Genomic DNA, 23,507 nt, shown 5'->3' with positions numbered 1-23,507 from the left:
CGGGAAACCTAGGCTTCACCCTAGTGCGTTGTTCCACCAGATCGAATAGTTAAGGCCTAAGAAGTGAACGCCAGAAGCATAAAATACAATATAAATACAACAGTTTTTCCATCGTATAAAACGAATAATTGCAACCAGTGTGAAAGTTATGGTCATTTCTACGTTCCGGGCACCCTAAGCTTCACTCTAGGCCGTTGCTCCACCAGAACGAATAGTTAGGGCCTAAGAAGTCAACACCAGGAGCATAAAATACAATATAAATACAACAGGATTTCCATCCTATAACATCAATAATTGCAACCAGTGTGAAAGTAATGGTTATGTCTACGTTCCGAGCCACCTACGCTTCACTCTAGGGCGTTGCTCCACCAGATGGAAAGGTTAGGGCCTTAGAAGTCAACGCGCGAAGCATAAAATACAATAGAAATACAACAGTTTTCCCATCGTATAAAACGACTAATTGCAACCACTATGAAAGTTATGGTCATTTCTACTATCCGGGCATACTAGGCTTCACCCTAGGGCGTTGTTCCACCGGATCGAATAGTTAGGGCCTAAGAAGTGAACGCCAGAAGCATATAATACAATATAAATACAACAGTTTTTCCATCGTATAAAACGAATAATTGCAACCAGTGTGAAAGTTATGGTCATTTCTACGTTCCGGGCAACCTAGGCTTCACTCTAGGGCGTTGCTCCAACAGATCGAATAGTTGGTTCCTTAGAAGTCAACGTCAGAAGCATAAAATACAATATAAATACAACAGTTTTTCCATCGTATAAAACGAATAATTGCAACCAGTATGAAAGTTATGGACATTTCTACTTTCCGGGCAACCTAGGCTTCACCCTAGGGCGATGCTCCACCAGATCGAATAGTTAGGGCCTTAGAAGTCAACGCGCGAAACATAAAACTCAAAATAAATAGAACAGTTTTTCCATTGTATAAATCGAATAATTTCTACCAGTGTGAAAGTTATGGTCTTTTCTACGTTCCGGAAAACCTAGGCTTCACCCTAGTGCGTTGTTCCACCAGATCGAATAGTTAAGGCCTAAGAAGTCAACGCCAGAAGCATAAAATACAATATAAATACAAAAGTTTTTCCATCGTATAAAACGGATAATTGCCACCAGTATGAAAGTTATGGTCATTTCTACGTTCCGGGCAACCTAGGCTTCACTCTAGGGCGTTGCTCCAACAGATCGAATAGTTGGTTCCTTAGAAGTCAACGTCAGAAGCATAAAATACAATATAAATACAACAGTTTTTCCATCGTATAAAACGAATAATAGCAACCAGTGTGAAAGGTATGGTCATTTCTACGTTCAGAGCAACCTAGGACTCACTCTAGGGCGTTGTTCCACCAGATCGAATAGTCAGGGCCTATGAAGTCAACGCCAGAAGCATAAAATACAATATAAGTACAACAGTCTTTTCATCGTATAAAATGAATAATTGCAAACAGTGTGAAAGTACTGGTCATTTCTACGTTCCGGGTAACCTAGGTTTCACTCTAGGGCGTTGCTCCACCAGAACGAATAGCTAGGGACTTAGAATTAATCGCCAGAAACATAAAATACGGTAAAAATACAACAGTTTTTCCATCGCATAACAGGAATTATTGCAACCAGTGTGAAAGTGATGGTCATTTCTACGTTGGGGGCAACCTAGGCTTCACTCTAGGGCGTTGTTTCTCCAGATGAAATAGTTAGGCCCTAAGAAATCAACGCCAGAAGCATAAAATACAATATAAATATAACAGTTTTTCCATTGTATAAAACGAATAATAGAAACCAGTGTGAAAGTACTGGTCATTTCTACGTTCCGGGCAACAGAGCCTTCACTCTAGGGCGTTGCTCCACCAGATCGAATAGCTAGGGACTTAGAGTTCAACGCCAGAAGAATAAAATACAATATAAGTACAACAGTTTTTCAATCGTATAAAATGAATAATTGCAACCAGTGTGAAAGTAATGGTCATTCCTACTTTTCGGGCAACATACGCTTCACTCTTGGACGTTGCCCCACGAGATCGAATAGTTAGGACCTTATAGGCCAACGTCAGAAGCATAAAATACAATAAAAACGCAACGGTTTTTCCATCGTATAACAGGAGTATCTGCAACCAGTTTGAAAGCAATGCTCATTTCTACGTTCCGGGCAACCTAGGTTTCACTCTAGGGCGTTGCTCCACCAGATCGAATAGTTCGAGCCTTAGGAGTCAACGACAGAAGCATAAAATACAATATAAATACAACAGTTTTTCCATTGTATAAAACGAATGATTGCGACCAGTGTGAAAGTTATGGTCATTTCTACGTTCCGGGCAACATAGGCTTCACTCTTGGACGTTGCCCCTCCAGATCGAATAGCTAGCACCTTAGATGTCGATGCCAGAAGCAGAAAATACAACAAAAATGCAACAGTTTTTCCATCGTATAGCATGAATAATTGCAACCAGTGGGAAAGTAATGATCATTTTGGCGTTTCGGGCAACCTAGGCTTCACTCTAGGGCGGTGCTCCACCAGATCAAAAGGTTAGGGCCTAAGAAGTTAATGCCAGAAGCATAAAATACGATATAAATGCAACAGCTTTTCCATCGTATATAATGTATATTTGCAAACAGTGTGAAAGTAATGGTCATTTCTACGTTCCGGGCAACCTAGGCTTCATTCTAGGGCGTTGCTCCACGAGATCGAATAGGTAGGGACTTAGAAGTCAACGCCAGAAGAATAAAATACAATATCAGTACAACAGTCGTTCCATCGTATAAAGTGAATAATTGCATCCAGTGTGAAAGTAATGGTCATTTCTACGTTCCGGGCAACCTAAGCTTCACTCTAGGGCGTTGCTCCTCCAGATCGAATAGTTAGGGCCTTAGAAGTCAACGCCAGAAGCATAAGGTACAATATGAATACAACAGCTTTTCCATCGTATAAAATGAATAATTGCAAAGAGTGTGAAAGTAATGGTCATTTCTACGTTCCGGGTAACCTAGGTTTCACTCTAGGGCGTTGCTCCACCAGATCGAATAGTTAGTGCCTTATAAGTCAACGTCAGAAGCATAAAATACAGTATAAATACAACAGTTTTTCCATCGTATAAAACGAATAATTGCAACGAGTATGAAAGTTATGGTCATTTCTACTTTCCGGGCAACCTAGGACTCACCCTAGGGCGTTGCTCCAACAGATTGGACAGTTAGGGCCTTGGAAGTCAACGCCCGAAGCATAAAATGCAATAAAAAAGCAACAGTTTTTCCATCATATAACAGGGATAGTTGCTACCAGTTTGAAAGTGATGGTCATTTCTACGTTCCGGGCACCCTAGGCTTCACTCTAGGGCGTTGCTCCACCAGATCGAATAGTTAGTGCCTTAGAATTCAACGCCACAAGCATAAAATACAATATAAGCACAACAGTTTTTCCATCGTATAAAACGAATAATTGCATCCAGTATGAAAGTGATGGACACTTCTACGTTCCGGGAAACCAAGGCTTCACTCTAAGGCGTTGCTCCACCAGATCGAATAGTTAGGGCCTAAGAAGTCAACGCCAGAAGCATAAAATACAATATAAATGCAACAGGTTTTCCATCGTATGAAATGATTAATTGCAAAGAGTGTGAAAGTAATGGTCATTTCTACGTTCCGGGCAACCTCGGTTTCACTCTAGGGCGTAGTTCCACCAGATCGAATAGTTAGTGCCTTAGAAGTCAACGTCAGAAGCATAAAGTACAGTATAAATACAACAGTTCTTCCATCGTATAAAACGAATAATTGCAACCAGTATGAAAGTTATGGACATTTCTACTTTCCAGGCAACCTAGGCTTCACCCCAGGGCGTTGCTCCACTAGATCGAATAGTTAGGGCCTTAGAAGTCAACGCGCGAAGCATAAAACAGAAAATAAATAGAACAGTTTTTCCATTGTATAAATCGAATAATTGCTACCAGTATGAAAGTTATGGCCATTTCTACGTTCCGGGAAACCTAGGCTTCACCCTAGTGCGTTGTTCCACCAGATCGAATAGTTAAGGCCTAAGAAGTGAACGCCAGAAGCATAAAATACAATATAAATACAACAGTTTTTCCATCGTATAAAACGAATAATTGCAACCAGTGTGAAAGTTATGGTCATTTCTACGTTCCGGGCACCCTAAGCTTCACTCTAGGCCGTTGCTCCACCAGAACGAATAGTTAGGGCCTAAGAAGTCAACACCAGGAGCATAAAATACAATATAAATACAACAGGATTTCCATCCTATAACATCAATAATTGCAACCAGTGTGAAAGTAATGGTTATGTCTACGTTCCGAGCCACCTACGCTTCACTCTAGGGCGTTGCTCCACCAGATGGAAAGGTTAGGGCCTTAGAAGTCAACGCGCGAAGCATAAAATACAATAGAAATACAACAGTTTTCCCATCGTATAAAACGACTAATTGCAACCACTATGAAAGTTATGGTCATTTCTACTATCCGGGCATACTAGGCTTCACCCTAGGGCGTTGTTCCACCGGATCGAATAGTTAGGGCCTAAGAAGTGAACGCCAGAAGCATATAATACAATATAAATACAACAGTTTTTCCATCGTATAAAACGAATAATTGCAACCAGTGTGAAAGTTATGGTCATTTCTACGTTCCGGGCAACCTAGGCTTCACTCTAGGGCGTTGCTCCAACAGATCGAATAGTTGGTTCCTTAGAAGTCAACGTCAGAAGCATAAAATACAATATAAATACAACAGTTTTTCCATCGTATAAAACGAATAATTGCAACCAGTATGAAAGTTATGGACATTTCTACTTTCCGGGCAACCTAGGCTTCACCCTAGGGCGATGCTCCACCAGATCGAATAGTTAGGGCCTTAGAAGTCAACGCGCGAAACATAAAACTCAAAATAAATAGAACAGTTTTTCCATTGTATAAATCGAATAATTTCTACCAGTGTGAAAGTTATGGTCTTTTCTACGTTCCGGAAAACCTAGGCTTCACCCTAGTGCGTTGTTCCACCAGATCGAATAGTTAAGGCCTAAGAAGTCAACGCCAGAAGCATAAAATACAATATAAATACAAAAGTTTTTCCATCGTATAAAACGGATAATTGCCACCAGTATGAAAGTTATGGTCATTTCTACGTTCCGGGCAACCTAGGCTTCACTCTAGGGCGTTGCTCCAACAGATCGAATAGTTGGTTCCTTAGAAGTCAACGTCAGAAGCATAAAATACAATATAAATACAACAGTTTTTCCATCGTATAAAACGAATAATAGCAACCAGTGTGAAAGGTATGGTCATTTCTACGTTCAGAGCAACCTAGGACTCACTCTAGGGCGTTGTTCCACCAGATCGAATAGTCAGGGCCTATGAAGTCAACGCCAGAAGCATAAAATACAATATAAGTACAACAGTCTTTTCATCGTATAAAATGAATAATTGCAAACAGTGTGAAAGTACTGGTCATTTCTACGTTCCGGGTAACCTAGGTTTCACTCTAGGGCGTTGCTCCACCAGAACGAATAGCTAGGGACTTAGAATTAATCGCCAGAAACATAAAATACGGTAAAAATACAACAGTTTTTCCATCGCATAACAGGAATTATTGCAACCAGTGTGAAAGTGATGGTCATTTCTACGTTGGGGGCAACCTAGGCTTCACTCTAGGGCGTTGTTTCTCCAGATGAAATAGTTAGGCCCTAAGAAATCAACGCCAGAAGCATAAAATACAATATAAATATAACAGTTTTTCCATTGTATAAAACGAATAATAGAAACCAGTGTGAAAGTACTGGTCATTTCTACGTTCCGGGCAACAGAGCCTTCACTCTAGGGCGTTGCTCCACCAGATCGAATAGCTAGGGACTTAGAGTTCAACGCCAGAAGAATAAAATACAATATAAGTACAACAGTTTTTCAATCGTATAAAATGAATAATTGCAACCAGTGTGAAAGTAATGGTCATTCCTACTTTTCGGGCAACATACGCTTCACTCTTGGACGTTGCCCCACGAGATCGAATAGTTAGGACCTTATAGGCCAACGTCAGAAGCATAAAATACAATAAAAACGCAACGGTTTTTCCATCGTATAACAGGAGTATCTGCAACCAGTTTGAAAGCAATGCTCATTTCTACGTTCCGGGCAACCTAGGTTTCACTCTAGGGCGTTGCTCCACCAGATCGAATAGTTCGAGCCTTAGGAGTCAACGACAGAAGCATAAAATACAATATAAATACAACAGTTTTTCCATTGTATAAAACGAATGATTGCGACCAGTGTGAAAGTTATGGTCATTTCTACGTTCCGGGCAACATAGGCTTCACTCTTGGACGTTGCCCCGCCAGATCGAATAGCTAGCACCTTAGATGTCGATGCCAGAAGCAGAAAATACAACAAAAATGCAACAGTTTTTCCATCGTATAGCATGAATAATTGCAACCAGTGGGAAAGTAATGATCATTTTGGCGTTTCGGGCAACCTAGGCTTCACTCTAGGGCGGTGCTCCACCAGATCAAAAGGTTAGGGCCTAAGAAGTTAATGCCAGAAGCATAAAATACGATATAAATGCAACAGCTTTTCCATCGTATATAATGTATATTTGCAAACAGTGTGAAAGTAATGGTCATTTCTACGTTCCGGGCAACCTAGGCTTCATTCTAGGGCGTTGCTCCACGAGATCGAATAGGTAGGGACTTAGAAGTCAACGCCAGAAGAATAAAATACAATATCAGTACAACAGTCGTTCCATCGTATAAAGTGAATAATTGCATCCAGTGTGAAAGTAATGGTCATTTCTACGTTCCGGGCAACCTAAGCTTCACTCTAGGGCGTTGCTCCTCCAGATCGAATAGTTAGGGCCTTAGAAGTCAACGCCAGAAGCATAAGGTACAATATGAATACAACAGCTTTTCCATCGTATAAAATGAATAATTGCAAAGAGTGTGAAAGTAATGGTCATTTCTACGTTCCGGGTAACCTAGGTTTCACTCTAGGGCGTTGCTCCACCAGATCGAATAGTTAGTGCCTTATAAGTCAACGTCAGAAGCATAAAATACAGTATAAATACAACAGTTTTTCCATCGTATAAAACGAATAATTGCAACGAGTATGAAAGTTATGGTCATTTCTACTTTCCGGGCAACCTAGGACTCACCCTAGGGCGTTGCTCCAACAGATTGGACAGTTAGGGCCTTGGAAGTCAACGCCCGAAGCATAAAATGCAATAAAAAAGCAACAGTTTTTCCATCATATAACAGGGATAGTTGCTACCAGTTTGAAAGTGATGGTCATTTCTACGTTCCGGGCACCCTAGGCTTCACTCTAGGGCGTTGCTCCACCAGATCGAATAGTTAGTGCCTTAGAATTCAACGCCACAAGCATAAAATACAATATAAGCACAACAGTTTTTCCATCGTATAAAACGAATAATTGCATCCAGTATGAAAGTGATGGACACTTCTACGTTCCGGGAAACCAAGGCTTCACTCTAAGGCGTTGCTCCACCAGATCGAATAGTTAGGGCCTAAGAAGTCAACGCCAGAAGCATAAAATACAATATAAATGCAACAGGTTTTCCATCGTATGAAATGATTAATTGCAAAGAGTGTGAAAGTAATGGTCATTTCTACGTTCCGGGCAACCTCGGTTTCACTCTAGGGCGTAGTTCCACCAGATCGAATAGTTAGTGCCTTAGAAGTCAACGTCAGAAGCATAAAGTACAGTATAAATACAACAGTTCTTCCATCGTATAAAACGAATAATTGCAACCAGTATGAAAGTTATGGACATTTCTACTTTCCAGGCAACCTAGGCTTCACCCCAGGGCGTTGCTCCACTAGATCGAATAGTTAGGGCCTTAGAAGTCAACGCGCGAAGCATAAAACAGAAAATAAATAGAACAGTTTTTCCATTGTATAAATCGAATAATTGCTACCAGTATGAAAGTTATGGCCATTTCTACGTTCCGGGAAACCTAGGCTTCACCCTAGTGCGTTGTTCCACCAGATCGAATAGTTAAGGCCTAAGAAGTGAACGCCAGAAGCATAAAATACAATATAAATACAACAGTTTTTCCATCGTATAAAACGAATAATTGCAACCAGTGTGAAAGTTATGGTCATTTCTACGTTCCGGGCACCCTAAGCTTCACTCTAGGCCGTTGCTCCACCAGAACGAATAGTTAGGGCCTAAGAAGTCAACACCAGGAGCATAAAATACAATATAAATACAACAGGATTTCCATCCTATAACATCAATAATTGCAACCAGTGTGAAAGTAATGGTTATGTCTACGTTCCGAGCCACCTACGCTTCACTCTAGGGCGTTGCTCCACCAGATGGAAAGGTTAGGGCCTTAGAAGTCAACGCGCGAAGCATAAAATACAATAGAAATACAACAGTTTTCCCATCGTATAAAACGACTAATTGCAACCACTATGAAAGTTATGGTCATTTCTACTATCCGGGCATACTAGGCTTCACCCTAGGGCGTTGTTCCACCGGATCGAATAGTTAGGGCCTAAGAAGTGAACGCCAGAAGCATATAATACAATATAAATACAACAGTTTTTCCATCGTATAAAACGAATAATTGCAACCAGTGTGAAAGTTATGGTCATTTCTACGTTCCGGGCAACCTAGGCTTCACTCTAGGGCGTTGCTCCAACAGATCGAATAGTTGGTTCCTTAGAAGTCAACGTCAGAAGCATAAAATACAATATAAATACAACAGTTTTTCCATCGTATAAAACGAATAATTGCAACCAGTATGAAAGTTATGGACATTTCTACTTTCCGGGCAACCTAGGCTTCACCCTAGGGCGATGCTCCACCAGATCGAATAGTTAGGGCCTTAGAAGTCAACGCGCGAAACATAAAACTCAAAATAAATAGAACAGTTTTTCCATTGTATAAATCGAATAATTTCAACCAGTGTGAAAGTTATGGTCTTTTCTACGTTCCGGAAAACCTAGGCTTCACCCTAGTGCGTTGTTCCACCAGATCGAATAGTTAAGGCCTAAGAAGTCAACGCCAGAAGCATAAAATACAATATAAATACAAAAGTTTTTCCATCGTATAAAACGGATAATTGCCACCAGTATGAAAGTTATGGTCATTTCTACGTTCCGGGCAACCTAGGCTTCACTCTAGGGCGTTGCTCCAACAGATCGAATAGTTGGTTCCTTAGAAGTCAACGTCAGAAGCATAAAATACAATATAAATACAACAGTTTTTCCATCGTATAAAACGAATAATAGCAACCAGTGTGAAAGGTATGGTCATTTCTACGTTCAGAGCAACCTAGGACTCACTCTAGGGCGTTGTTCCACCAGATCGAATAGTCAGGGCCTATGAAGTCAACGCCAGAAGCATAAAATACAATATAAGTACAACAGTCTTTTCATCGTATAAAATGAATAATTGCAAACAGTGTGAAAGTACTGGTCATTTCTACGTTCCGGGTAACCTAGGTTTCACTCTAGGGCGTTGCTCCACCAGAACGAATAGCTAGGGACTTAGAATTAATCGCCAGAATCATAAAATACGGTAAAAATACAACAGTTTTTCCATCGCATAACAGGAATTATTGCAACCAGTGTGAAAGTGATGGTCATTTCTACGTTGGGGGCAACCTAGGCTTCACTCTAGGGCGTTGTTTCTCCAGATGAAATAGTTAGGCCCTAAGAAATCAACGCCAGAAGCATAAAATACAATATAAATATAACAGTTTTTCCATTGTATAAAACGAATAATAGAAACCAGTGTGAAAGTACTGGTCATTTCTACGTTCCGGGCAACAGAGCCTTCACTCTAGGGCGTTGCTCCACCAGATCGAATAGCTAGGGACTTAGAGTTCAACGCCAGAAGAATAAAATACAATATAAGTACAACAGTTTTTCAATCGTATAAAATGAATAATTGCAACCAGTGTGAAAGTAATGGTCATTCCTACTTTTCGGGCAACATACGCTTCACTCTTGGACGTTGCCCCACGAGATCGAATAGTTAGGACCTTATAGGCCAACGTCAGAAGCATAAAATACAATAAAAACGCAACGGTTTTTCCATCGTATAACAGGAGTATCTGCAACCAGTTTGAAAGCAATGCTCATTTCTACGTTCCGGGCAACCTAGGCTTCACCCTAGTGCGTTGTTCCGCCAGATCGAATAGTTAATGCCTAAGAAGTTAACGCCAGAAGCATAAAATACAATATAAATACAAAAGTTTTTCCATCGTATAAAACGGATAATTGCCACCAGTATGAAAGTTATGGTCATTTCTACTTACCGGGCAACCTAGGATTCACCCTTGGGCGTTGCTCCAACAGATTGAATAGATAGGGCCTCAGAAGTCAACGCCAGAAGCATTAAATACAATATAAATACAACAGTTTTTCCATCGTATAACAGGAATAATTGCAACCAGTTTGAAAGTTATTGTCATTTCTGCTTGCCGGGCAACATAGGCTTCACCCTAGGGCGTTGTTCCACCCGATCGAATAGTTAGGGCCTAAGAAGGGAACGCCAGAAGCATAAAATACAATATAAATACAACAGTTTTTCCATTGTATAAAACGTATAATTTCAACCAGTGTGAAAGTTATGGTCATTTCTACGTTCCGGGCAACATAGGTTTCACTCTAGGGCGTTGCTCCACCAGATCGAATAGTTCGAGCCTTAGGAGTCAACGACAGAAGCATAAAATACAATATAAATACAACAGCTTTTCCATTGTATAAAACGAATGATTGCGACCAGTGTGAAAGTTATGGTCATTTCTACGTTCCGGGCAACATAGGCTTCACTCTTGGACGTTGCCCCGCCAGATCGAATAGCTAGCACCTTAGATGTCGATGCCAGAAGCAGAAAATACAACAAAAATGCAACAGTTTTTCCATCGTATAGCATGAATAATTGCAACCAGTGGGAAAGTAATGATCATTTTGGCGTTTCGGGCAACCTAGGCTTCACTCTAGGGCGGTGCTCCACCAGATCAAAAGGTTAGGGCCTAAGAAGTTAATGCCAGAAGCATAAAATACGATATAAATACAACAGCTTTTCCATCGTATATAATGTATATTTGCAAACAGTGTGAAAGTAATGGTCATTTCTACGTTCCGGGCAACCTAGGCTTCACTCTAGGGCGTTGCTCCAACAGATCGAATAGTTAGGGCCTCAGAAGTCAACGCCAGAAGCATAAAATACAATATAAATACAACAGTTTTTCCATCGTATAACAGGAATAATTGCAACCAGTTTGAAAGTTATGGTCATTTCTGCTTTCCGGGCAACCTAGGCTTCACCCTAGGGCGTTGTTCCACCCGATCGAATAGTTAGTGCCTTAGAATTCAACGCCACAAGCATAAAATACAATATAAGCACAACAGTATTTCCATCGTATAAAACGAATAGTTGCAACCAGTATGAAAGTGATGGTCATTTCTACGTTCCGGGAAACCAAGGCTTCACTCTAAGGCGTTGCCCCACCAGATCGAATAGTTAGGGCCTAAGAAGTCAACGCCAGAAGCTTAAAATACAATATAAATGCAACAGCTTTTCCATCGTATAAAATGAATAATTGCAAAGAGTGTGAACGTAATGGTCATTTCTACTTTCCGGGCAACCTAGGCTTCACCCTAGGGCGTTGCTCCAGCAGACTGAATAGTTAGGGCCTTAGAAGTCAACGCCCGAAGCATAAAATGCAAAAAAATACAACAGTTTTTCCATCGTATAACAGGAATAATTGCAACCAGTGTGAAAGTGATGGTCATTTCTACGTTCCGGGCAACCTAGGCTTCACCCTAGGGCGTTGCTCCACCAGATCGAATAGTTAGTGCCTTATAAGTCAACGTCAGAAGCATAAAATACAGTATAAATACAACAAATTTTCCATCGTATAAAACGAATAATTGCAACGAGTATGAAAGTTATGGTCAGTTCTACTTTCCGGGCAGCCTAGGACTCACCCTAGGGCGTTGCTCCAACAGATTGGACAGTTAGGGCCTTGGAAGTCAACGCCCGAAGCATAAAATGCAATAAAAAAGCAACAGTTTTTCCATCATATAACAGGGATAGTTGCTACCAGTTTGAAAGTGATGGTCATTTCTACGTTCCGGGCACCCTAGTCTTCACTCTAGGGCGTTGCTCCACCAGATCGAATAGTTAGTGCCTTAGAATTCAACGCCACAAGCATAAAATACAATATAAGCACAACAGTTTTTCCATCGTATAAAACGAATAATTGCATCCAGTATGAAAGTGATGGACACTTCTACGTTCCGGGAAACCAAGGCTTCACTCTAAGGCGTTGCTCCACCAGATCGAATAGTTAGGGCCTAAGAAGTCAACGCCAGAAGCATAAAATACAATATAAATGCAACAGGTTTTCCATCGTATAAAATGATTAATTGCAAAGAGTGTGAAAGTAATGGTCATTTCTACGTTCCGGGCAACCTAGGTTTCACTCTAGGGCGTAGTTCCACCAGATCGAATAGTTAGTGCCTTAGAAGTCAACGTCAGAAGCATAAAATACAATATAAATATAACAGTTTTTCCATTGTATAAAACGAATAATAGAAACCAGTGTGAAAGTACTGGTCATTTCTACGTTCCGGGTAACCTAGGTTTCACTCTAGTGCGCTGCTCTACCAGATCGAATAGTCAGGGGCTTAGAAGTCAATGCCCGTAGCATAAAATACCAAATAAATAGAACAGTTTTTCCATTGTATAAAACGAATAATTGCTACCAGTGTGAAAGCTATGGTCATTTCTACGTTCCGGACAACATAGACTTCACCCCAGGGCGTTGTTCCACCAGATCGAATAGTTAGCGCCTAAGAAGAGAACGACAGAAGCATAAAATACAATATAAATACAACAGCTTTTCCATCGTATAAAACTAATAATTGCAACCAGTTTGAAAGTGATGGTCATTTCTAAGTTCCGGGCAACCTAGGCTTCACTCTAGGGCGTTGCTCCAGCAGATCGAATAGTTAGGGCCTTAGAAGTCAACGCCAGAAGCATAAAATACAATATAAATACAGCAGCTTTTCCATGGTATAACAGGAATAATAGCAACCAGTGTGAAAGATATGGTCATTTCTACATTCAGAGCAACCTAGCGTTCACTCTAGGGCGTTGTTCCACCAGATCGAATAGGTAGGGCCAATGAAGTCAACGCCAGAAGCATAAAATACAATATAAGTTCAACAGTCTTTTCATCGTATAAAATGAATAATTGCAAACAGTGTGAAAGTACTTGCCATTCCTACGTTCCGGGTAATCTAGGGTTCACTCTAGGGCGTTGCTCCACCAGAACGAATAGTTAGGGACTTAGAATTAATCGCCAGAATCATAAAATACGATAAAAATACAACTGTTTTTCCATCGCATAACAGGAATAATTGCAAACAGTGTGAAAGTACTGGTCATTTCTACGTTCCGGGCAACCAAGGCTTCACTCTAGGGCGCTGGACCACCAGATCGAATAGTTAGGGCCTAAGAAGTCAACACCAGGAGCATAAAATACAATATAAATACAACAGGATTTCCATCCTATAACATCAATAATTGCAACCAGTGTGAAAGTAATGGTTATGTCTACGTTCCGAGCCACCTACGCTTCACTCTAGGGCGTTGCTCCACCAGATGGAAAGGTTAGGGCCTTAGAAGTCAACGCCCGAAGCATAAAATGCAATAAAAAAGCAACAGTTTTTCCATCATATAACAGGGATAGTTGCTACCAGTTTGAAAGTGATGGTCATTTCTACGTTCCGGGCACCCTAGGCTTCACTCTAGGCCGTTGCTCCACCAGATCGAATAGTTAGTGCCTTAGAATTCAACGCCACAAGCATAAAATACAATATAAGCACAACAGTTTTTCCATCGTATAAAACGAATAATTGCATCCAGTATGAAAGTGATGGACACTTCTACGTTCCGGGAAACCAAGGCTTCACTCTAAGGCGTTGCTCCACCAGATCGAATAGTTAGGGCCTAAGAAGTCAACGCCAGAAGCATAAAATACAATATAAATGCAACAGGTTTTCCATCGTATGAAATGATTAATTGCAAAGAGTGTGAAAGTAATGGCCATTTCTACGTTCCGGGAAACCTAGGCTTCACCCTAGTGCGTTGTTCCACCAGATCGAATAGTTAAGGCCTAAGAAGTGAACGCCAGAAGCATAAAATACAATATAAATACAACAGTTTTTCCATCGTATAAAACGAATAATTGCAACCAGTGTGAAAGTTATGGTCATTTCTACGTTCCGGGCACCCTAAGCTTCACTCTAGGCCGTTGCTCCACCAGAACGAATAGTTAGGGCCTAAGAAGTCAACACCAGGAGCATAAAATACAATATAAATACAACAGGATTTCCATCCTATAACATCAATAATTGCAACCAGTGTGAAAGTAATGGTTATGTCTACGTTCCGAGCCACCTACGCTTCACTCTAGGGCGTTGCTCCACCAGATGGAAAGGTTAGGGCCTTAGAAGTCAACGCGCGAAGCACAAAATACAATAGAAGTACAACAGTTTTTCCATCGTATAAAACGACTAATTGCAACCACTATGAAAGTTATGGTCATTTCTACTATCCGGGCATACTAGGCTTCACCCTAGGGCGTTGTTCCACCGGATCGAATAGTTAGGGCCTAAGAAGTGAACGCCAGAAGCATATAATACAATATAAATACAACAGTTTTTCCATCGTATAAAACGAATAATTGCAACCAGTGTGAAAGTTATGGTCATTTCTACGTTCCGGGCAACCTAGGCTTCACTCTAGGGCGTTGCTCCAACAGATCGAATAGTTGGTTCCTTAGAAGTCAACGTCAGAAGCATAAAATACAATATAAATACAACAGTTTTTCCATCCTATAAAACGAATAATTGCAACCAGTATGAAAGTTATGGACTTTTCTACTTTCCGGGCAACCTAGGCTTCACCCTAGGGCGATGCTCCACCAGATCGAATAGTTAGGGCCTTAGAAGTCAACGCGCGAAACATAAAACTCAAAATAAATAGAACAGTTTTTCCATTGTATAAATCGAATAATTTCTACCAGTGTGAAAGTTATGGTCTTTTCTACGTTCCGGAAAACCTAGGCTTCACCCTAGTGCGTTGTTCCACCAGATCGAATAGTTAAGGCCTAAGAAGTGAACGCCAGAAGCATAAAATACAATATAATTACAACAGTTTTTCCATCGTATAAAACGGATAATTGCCACCAGTATGAAAGTTATGGTCATTTCTACTTACCGGGCAACCTAGGATTCACCCTAGGGCGTTGCTCCAACAGATTGAATAGTTAGGGCCTCAGAAGTCAACGCCGGAAGCATAAAATACAATATAAATACAACAGTTTTTCCATCGTATAAAGCGAATAATTGCAACCACTATGAAAGTTATGGTCATTTCTACTATCCGGGCAACCTAGGCTTCACCCTAGGGCGTTGCTCCACCAGATCGAATAGTTAGGGCCTTAGAAGTCGACGCCAGAAGCATAAGGTACTTATAAATATAACAGTTTTTCCATCGAATAAGACGAATAATAGCCACCAGCGTGAAGGCCATGGTCATTTCTATGTTCCGGGAAACCAAGGCTTCACTCTAGGGCGTTGCTCAAACAGATCGAATTGTTAGGGCCTTAGAAGTCAGCGCCAGAAGCATAAAATACAATAAAAATGCAACAGCTTTTCCACCGCATAAAATGAATAATTGCAAAGAGTGTGAAAGTAATGGTCATTTCTACCTTCCGGGCAACCTAGGCTTCACTCTAGGGCGTTGCTCCACCAGATCGAATAGTTAGTGACTTTGAAGTCAATGTCAGAAGCATAAAATACACTATAAATACAACAGTTTTGCCATGTTATAAAGTAGAAATGTCCAGTTATGGACATTGTCTTGGATGGACAGTGACTTAGAAGTCAACGTCAGAAGCATAAAATACAGTATAAATACAACAGTTTTGCCATGTTATAAAGTAGAAATGTCCAGTTATGGACATTTCTACTTTCCGGGCAACCTAGGCTTCACCCTAGGGCGTTGCTCCACCAGATCGAATAGTTAGGTCCTTAGAAGTCAACGCCCGAAGAATAAAATGCAATAAAAATGCAACAGTTTTTCCATCGTATAAAACGAATAATTGCAACCAGTATGAAAGTTATGGTCATTTCTGCTTTCCGGGCAACCTAGGCTTCACCCTAGGGCGTTGTTCCACCCGATCGAATAGTTAGTGCCTTAGAATTCAACGCCACAAGCATAAAATACAATATAAGCACAACAGTTTTTCCATCGTATAAAACGAATAGTTGCAACCAGTATGAAAGTGATGGTCATTTCTACGTTCCGGGAAACCAAGGCTTCACTCTAAGGCGTTGCCCCACCAGATCGAATAGTTAGGGCCTAAGAAGTCAACGCCAGAAGCTTAAAATACAATATAAATGCAACAGCTTTTCCATCGTATAAAATGAATAATTGCAAAGAGTGTGAACGTAATGGTCATTTCTACTTTCGGGGCAACCTAGGCTTCACCCTAGGGCGTTGCTCCAGCAGACTGAATAGTTAGGGCCTTAGAAGTCAACGCCCGAAGCATAAAATGCAAAAAAATACAACAGTTTTTCCATCGTATAACAGGAATAATTGCAACCAGTGTGAAAGTGATGGTCATTTCTACGTTCCGGGCAACCTAGGCTTCACCCTAGGGCGTTGCTCCACCAGATCGAATAGTTAGGGCCTTAGAAGTCAACGCCAGAAGCATAAGGTACAATATGAATACAACAGCTTTTCCATCGTATAAAATGAATAATTGCAAAGAGTGTGAAAGTAATGGTCATTTCTACGTTCCGGGTAACCTAGGTTTCACTCTAGGGCGTTGCTCCACCAGATCGAATAGTTAGTGCCTTATAAGTCAACGTCAGAAGCATAAAATACAGTATAAATACAACAAATTTTCCATCGTATAAAACGAATAATTGCAACGAGTATGAAAGTTATGGTCAGTTCTACTTTCCGGGCAGCCTAGGACTCACCCTAGGGCGTTGCTCCAACAGATTGGACAGTTAGGGCCTTGGAAGTCAACGCCCGAAGCATAAAATGCAATAAAAAAGCAACAGTTTTTCCATCATATAACAGGGATAGTTGCTACCAGTTTGAAAGTGATGGTCATTTCTACGTTCCGGGCACCCTAGGCTTCACTCTAGGGCGTTGCTCCACCAGATCGAATAGTTAGTGCCTTAGAATTCAACGCCACAAGCATAAAATACAATATAAGCACAACAGTTTTTCCATCGTATAAAACGAATAATTGCATCCAGTATGAAAGTGATGGACACTTCTACGTTCCGGGAAACCAAGGCTTCACTCTAAGGCGTTGCTCCGCCAGATCGAATAGTTAGGGCCTAAGAAGTCAACGCCAGAAGCATAAAATACAATATAAATGCAACAGCTTTTCCACCGCATAAAATGAATAATTGCAAAGAGTGTGAAAGTAATGGTCATTTCTACCTTCCGGGCAACCTAGGCTTCACTCTAGGGCGTTGCTCCACCAGATCGAATAGTTAGTGACTTTGAAGTCAATGTCAGAAGCATAAAATACACTATAAATACAACAGTTTTGCCATGTTATAAAGTAGAAATGTCCAGTTATGGACATTGTCTTGGATGGACAGTGACTTAGAAGTCAACGTCAGAAGCATAAAATACAGTATAAATACAACAGTTTTGCCATGTTATAAAGTAGAAATGTCCAGTTATGGACATTTCTACTTTCCGGGCAACCTAGGCTTCACCCTAGGGCGTTGCTCCACCAGATCGAATAGTTAGGTCCTTAGAAGTCAACGCCCGAAGAATAAAATGCAATAAAAATGCAACAGTTTTTCCATCGTATAAAACGAATAATTGCAACCAGTATGAAAGTTATGGTCATTTCTGCTTTCCGGGCAACCTAGGCTTCACCCTAGGGCGTTGTTCCACCCGATCGAATAGTTAGTGCCTTAGAATTCAACGCCACAAGCATAAAATACAATATAAGCACAACAATTTTTCCATCGTATAAAACGAATAGTTGCAACCAGTATGAAAGTGATGGTCATTTCTACGTTCCGGGAAACCAAGGCTTCACTCTAAGGCGTTGCCCCACCAGATCGAATAGTTAGGGCCTAAGAAGTCAACGCCAGAAGCTTAAAATACAATATAAATGCAACAGCTTTTCCATCGTATAAAATGAATAATTGCAAAGAGTGTGAACGTAATGGTCATTTCTACTTTCCGGGCAACCTAGGCTTCACCCTAGGGCGTTGCTCCAGCAGACTGAATAGTTAGGGCCTTAGAAGTCAACGCCCGAAGCATAAAATGCAAAAAAATACAACAGTTTTTCCATCGTATAACAGGAATAATTGCAACCAGTGTGAAAGTGATGGTCATTTCTACGTTCCGGGCAACCTAGGCTTCACCCTAGGGCGTTGCTCCACCAGATCGAATAGTTAGGGCCTTAGAAGTCAACGCCAGAAGCATAAGGTACAATATGAATACAACAGCTTTTCCATCGTATAAAATGAATAATTGCAAAGAGTGTGAAAGTAATGGTCATTTCTACGTTCCGGGTAACCTAGGTTTCACTCTAGGGCGTTGCTCCACCAGATCGAATAGTTAGTGCCTTATAAGTCAACGTCAGAAGCATAAAATACAGTATAAATACAACAAATTTTCCATCGTATAAAACGAATAATTGCAACGAGTATGAAAGTTATGGTCAGTTCTACTTTCCGGGCAGCCTAGGACTCACCCTAGGGCGTTGCTCCAACAGATTGGACAGTTAGGGCCTTGGAAGTCAACGCCCGAAGCATAAAATGCAATAAAAAAGCAACAGTTTTTCCATCATATAACAGGGATAGTTGCTACCAGTTTGAAAGTGATGGTCATTTCTACGTTCCGGGCACCCTAGGCTTCACTCTAGGGCGTTGCTCCACCAGATCGAATAGTTAGTGCCTTAGAATTCAACGCCACAAGCATAAAATACAATATAAGCACAACAGTTTTTCCATCGTATAAAACGAATAATTGCATCCAGTATGAAAGTGATGGACACTTCTACGTTCCGGGAAACCAAGGCTTCACTCTAAGGCGTTGCTCCACCAGATCGAATAGTTAGGGCCTAAGAAGTCAACGCCAGAAGCATAAAATACAATATAAATGCAACAGGTTTTCCATCGTATGAAATGATTAATTGCAAAGAGTGTGAAAGTAATGGTCATTTCTACGTTCCGGGCAACCTAGGTTTCACTCTAGGGCGTAGTTCCACCAGATCGAATAGTTAGTGCCTTAGAAGTCAACGTCAGAAGCATAAAGTACAGTATAAATACAACAGTTCTTCCATCGTATAAAACGAATAATTGCAACCAGTATGAAAGTTATGGACATTTCTACTTTCCAGGCAACCTAGGCTTCACCCCAGGGCGTTGCTCCACTAGATCGAATAGTTAGGGCCTTAGAAGTCAACGCGCGAAGCATAAAACAGAAAATAAATAGAACAGTTTTTCCATTGTATAAATCGAATAATTGCTACCAGTATGAAAGTTATGGCCATTTCTACGTTCCGGGATACCTAGGCTTCACCCTAGTGCGTTGTTCCACCAGATCGAATAGTTAAGGCCTAAGAAGTGAACGCCAGAAGCATAAAATACAATATAAATACAACAGTTTTTCCATCGTATAAAACGAATAATTGCAACCAGTGTGAAAGTTATGGTCATTTCTACGTTCCGGGCACCCTAAGCTTCACTCTAGGCCGTTGCTCCACCAGAACGAATAGTTAGGGCCTAAGAAGTCAACACCAGGAGCATAAAATACAATATAAATACAACAGGATTTCCATCCTATAACATCAATAATTGCAACCAGTGTGAAAGTAATGGTTATGTCTACGTTCCGAGCCACCTACGCTTCACTCTAGGGCGTTGCTCCACCAGATGGAAAGGTTAGGGCCTTAGAAGTCAACGCGCGAAGCATAAAATACAATAGAAATACAACAGTTTTTCCATCGTATAAAACGACTAATTGCAACCACTATGAAAGTTATGGTCATTTCTACTATCCGGGCAAACTAGGCTTCACCCTAGGGCGTTGTTCCACCGGATCGAATAGTTAGGGCCTAAGAAGTGAACGCCAGAAGCATATAATACAATATAAATACAACAGTTTTTCCATCGTATAAAACGAATAATTGCAACCAGTGTGAAAGTTATGGTCATTTCTACGTTCCGGGCAACCTAGGCTTCACTCTAGGGCGTTGCTCCAACAGATCGAATAGTTGGTTCCTTAGAAGTCAACGTCAGAAGCATAAAATACAATATAAATACAACAGTTTTTCCATCGTATAAAACGAATAATTGCAACCAGTATGAAAGTTATGGTCATTTCTACTTTCCGGGCAACCTAGGCTTCACCCTAGGGCGATGCTCCACCAGATCGAATAGTTAGGGCCTTAGAAGTCAACGCGCGAAACATAAAACTCAAAATAAATAGAACAGTTTTTCCATTGTATAAATCGAATAATTTCTACCAGTGTGAAAGTTATGGTCTTTTCTACGTTCCGGAAAACCTAGGCTTCACCCTAGTGCGTTGTTCCACCAGATCGAATAGTTAAGGCCTAAGAAGTGAACGCCAGAAGCATAAAATACAATATAATTACAACAGTTTTTCCATCGTATAAAACGGATAATTGCCACCAGTATGAAAGTTATGGTCATTTCTACTTACCGGGCAACCTAGGATTCACCCTAGGGCGTTGCTCCAACAGATTGAATAGTTAGGGCCTCAGAAGTCAACGCCGGAAGCATAAAATACAATATAAATACAACAGTTTTTCCATCGTATAAAGCGAATAATTGCAACCACTATGAAAGTTATGGTCATTTCTACTATCCGGGCAACCTAGGCTTCACCCTAGGGCGTTGCTCCACCAGATCGAATAGTTAGGGCCTTAGAAGTCGACGCCAGAAGCATAAGGTACTTATAAATATAACAGTTTTTCCATCGAATAAGACGAATAATAGCCACCAGCGTGAAGGCCATGGTCATTTCTATGCTCCAGGAAACCAAGGCTTCACTCTAGGGCGTTGCTCAAACAGATCGAATTGTTAGGGCCTTAGAAGTCAGCGACAGAAGCATAAAATACAATAAAAATGCAACAACTTTTCCACCGCATAAAATGAATAATTGCAAAGAGTGTGAAAGTAATGGTCATTTCTACCTTCCGGGCAATCTAGGCTTCACTCTAGGGCGTTGCTCCACCAGATCGAATAGTTAGTGACTTAGAAGTCAATGTCAGAAGCATAAAATACACTATAAATACAACAGTTTTGCCATGTTATAAAGTAGAAATGTCCAGTTATGGACATTGTCTTGGATGGACAGTGACTTAGAAGTCAACGTCAGAAGCATAAAATACAGTATAAATACAACAGTTTTGCCATGTTATAAAGTAGAAATGTCCAGTTATGGACATTTCTACTTTCCGGGCAACCTAGGCTTCACCCTAGGGCGTTGCTCCACCAGATCGAATAGTTAGGTCCTTAGAAGTCAACGCCCGAAGAATAAAATGCAATAAAAATACAACAGTTTTTCCATCGTATAAAACGAATAATTGTAACCAGTATGAAAGTTATGAACATTTCTAATTTCCGGGCAACCTAGGCTTCACCCTAGGGCGATGCCCCACCAGTTCGAATAGTTAGGGCCTTAGAAGTCAACGCGCGAAACATAAAACACAAAATAAATAGAACAGTTTTTCCATTGTATAAATCGAATAATTTCTACCAGTGTGAAAGGTATGGTCTTTTCTATGTTCCGGGCAACCTAGGCTTCACCCTAGTGCGTTGTTCCACCAGATCGAATAGTTAAGGCCTAAGAAGTGAACGCCAGAAGCATAAAATACAATATAAATACAACAGTTTTTCCATCGTATAAAACGGATAATGCCACCAGTATGAAAGTTATGGTCATTTCTACTTACCGGGCAACCTAGGATTCACCCTAGTGCGTTGTTCCACCAGATCGAATAGTTAAGGCCTAAGAAGTGAACGTCAGAAGCGTAAAATACAGTATAAATGCAACAGTTTTTCCATCGTATAAAACGAATAATTGCAACCAGTATGAAAGTTATGGACATTTCTACTTTCCGGGCGACCTAGGCTTCACCCTAGGGCGATGCTCCACCAGATCGAATAGTTATGGCCTTAGAAGTCAACGCGCGAAACATAAAACACAAAATAAATAGTACAGTTTTTCCATTGTATAAATCGAATAATTTCTACCAGTGTGAAAGGTATGGTCATTTCTATGTTCCGCGAAACCTAAGCTTCACTCTAGGGCGTTGGTCCACCAAATCGAACAGTTAGTGCCTTAGAAGTCAACGCCAGAAGCATAAAATACAATATAAATATAACAGTTTTTCCATCGAATAAGACGAATAATAGCCACCAGTGTGAAAGATATGGTCATTTCTACGTTCGGGGAACCTAGGCTTCACTCTAGGGCGTTGCTCCAACAGATCGAATAGTTAGGGCCTCAGAAGTCAACGCCAGAAGCATAAAATACAATATAAATACAACAGTTTTTCCATCGTATAACAGGAATAATTGCAACCAGTTTGAAAGTTATGGTCATTTCTGCTTTCCGGGCAACCTAGGCTTCACCCTAGGGCGTTGTTCCACCCGATCGAATAGTTAGTGCCTTAGAATTCAACGCCACAAGCATAAAATACAATATAAGCACAACAGTTTTTCCATCGTATAAAACGAATAGTCGCAACCAGTATGAAAGTGATGGTCATTACTACGTTCCGGGAAACCAAGGCTTCACTCTAAGGCGTTGCCCCACCAGATCGAATAGTTAGGGCCTAAGAAGTCAACGCCAGAAGCTTAAAATACAATATAAATGCAACAGCTTTTCCATCGTATAAAATGAATAATTGCAAAGTGTGTGAACGTAATGGTCATTTCTACTTTCCGGGCAACCTAGGCTTCACCCTAGGGCGTTGCTCCAACAGACTGAATAGTTAGGGCCTTAGAAGTCAACGCCCGAAGCATAAAATGCAAAAAAATACAACAGTTTTTCCATCGTATAACAGGAATAATTGCAACCAGTGTGAAAGTGATGGTCATTTCTACGTTCCGGGCAACCTAGGCTTCACCCTAGGGCGTTGCTCCACCAGATCGAATAGTTAGGGCCTTAGAAGTCAACGCCAGAAGCATAAGGTACAATATGAATACAACAGCTTTTCCATCGTATAAAATGAATAATTGCAAAGAGTGTGAAAGTAATGGTCATTTCTACGTTCCGGGTAACCTAGGTTTCACTCTAGGGCGTTGCTCCACCAGATCGAATAGTTAGTGCCTTATAAGTCAACGTCAGAAGCATAAAATACAGTATAAATACAACAAATTTTCCATCGTATAAAACGAATAATTGCAACGAGTATGAAAGTTATGGTCAG

This window comes from Calliopsis andreniformis, unplaced genomic scaffold (assembly GCF_051401765.1).
Source record: "Calliopsis andreniformis isolate RMS-2024a unplaced genomic scaffold, iyCalAndr_principal scaffold0002, whole genome shotgun sequence".
Taxonomy (NCBI): Eukaryota; Metazoa; Arthropoda; class Insecta; order Hymenoptera; family Andrenidae; genus Calliopsis; species Calliopsis andreniformis.
Note: the sequence above shows the minus strand (reverse complement) of the source record.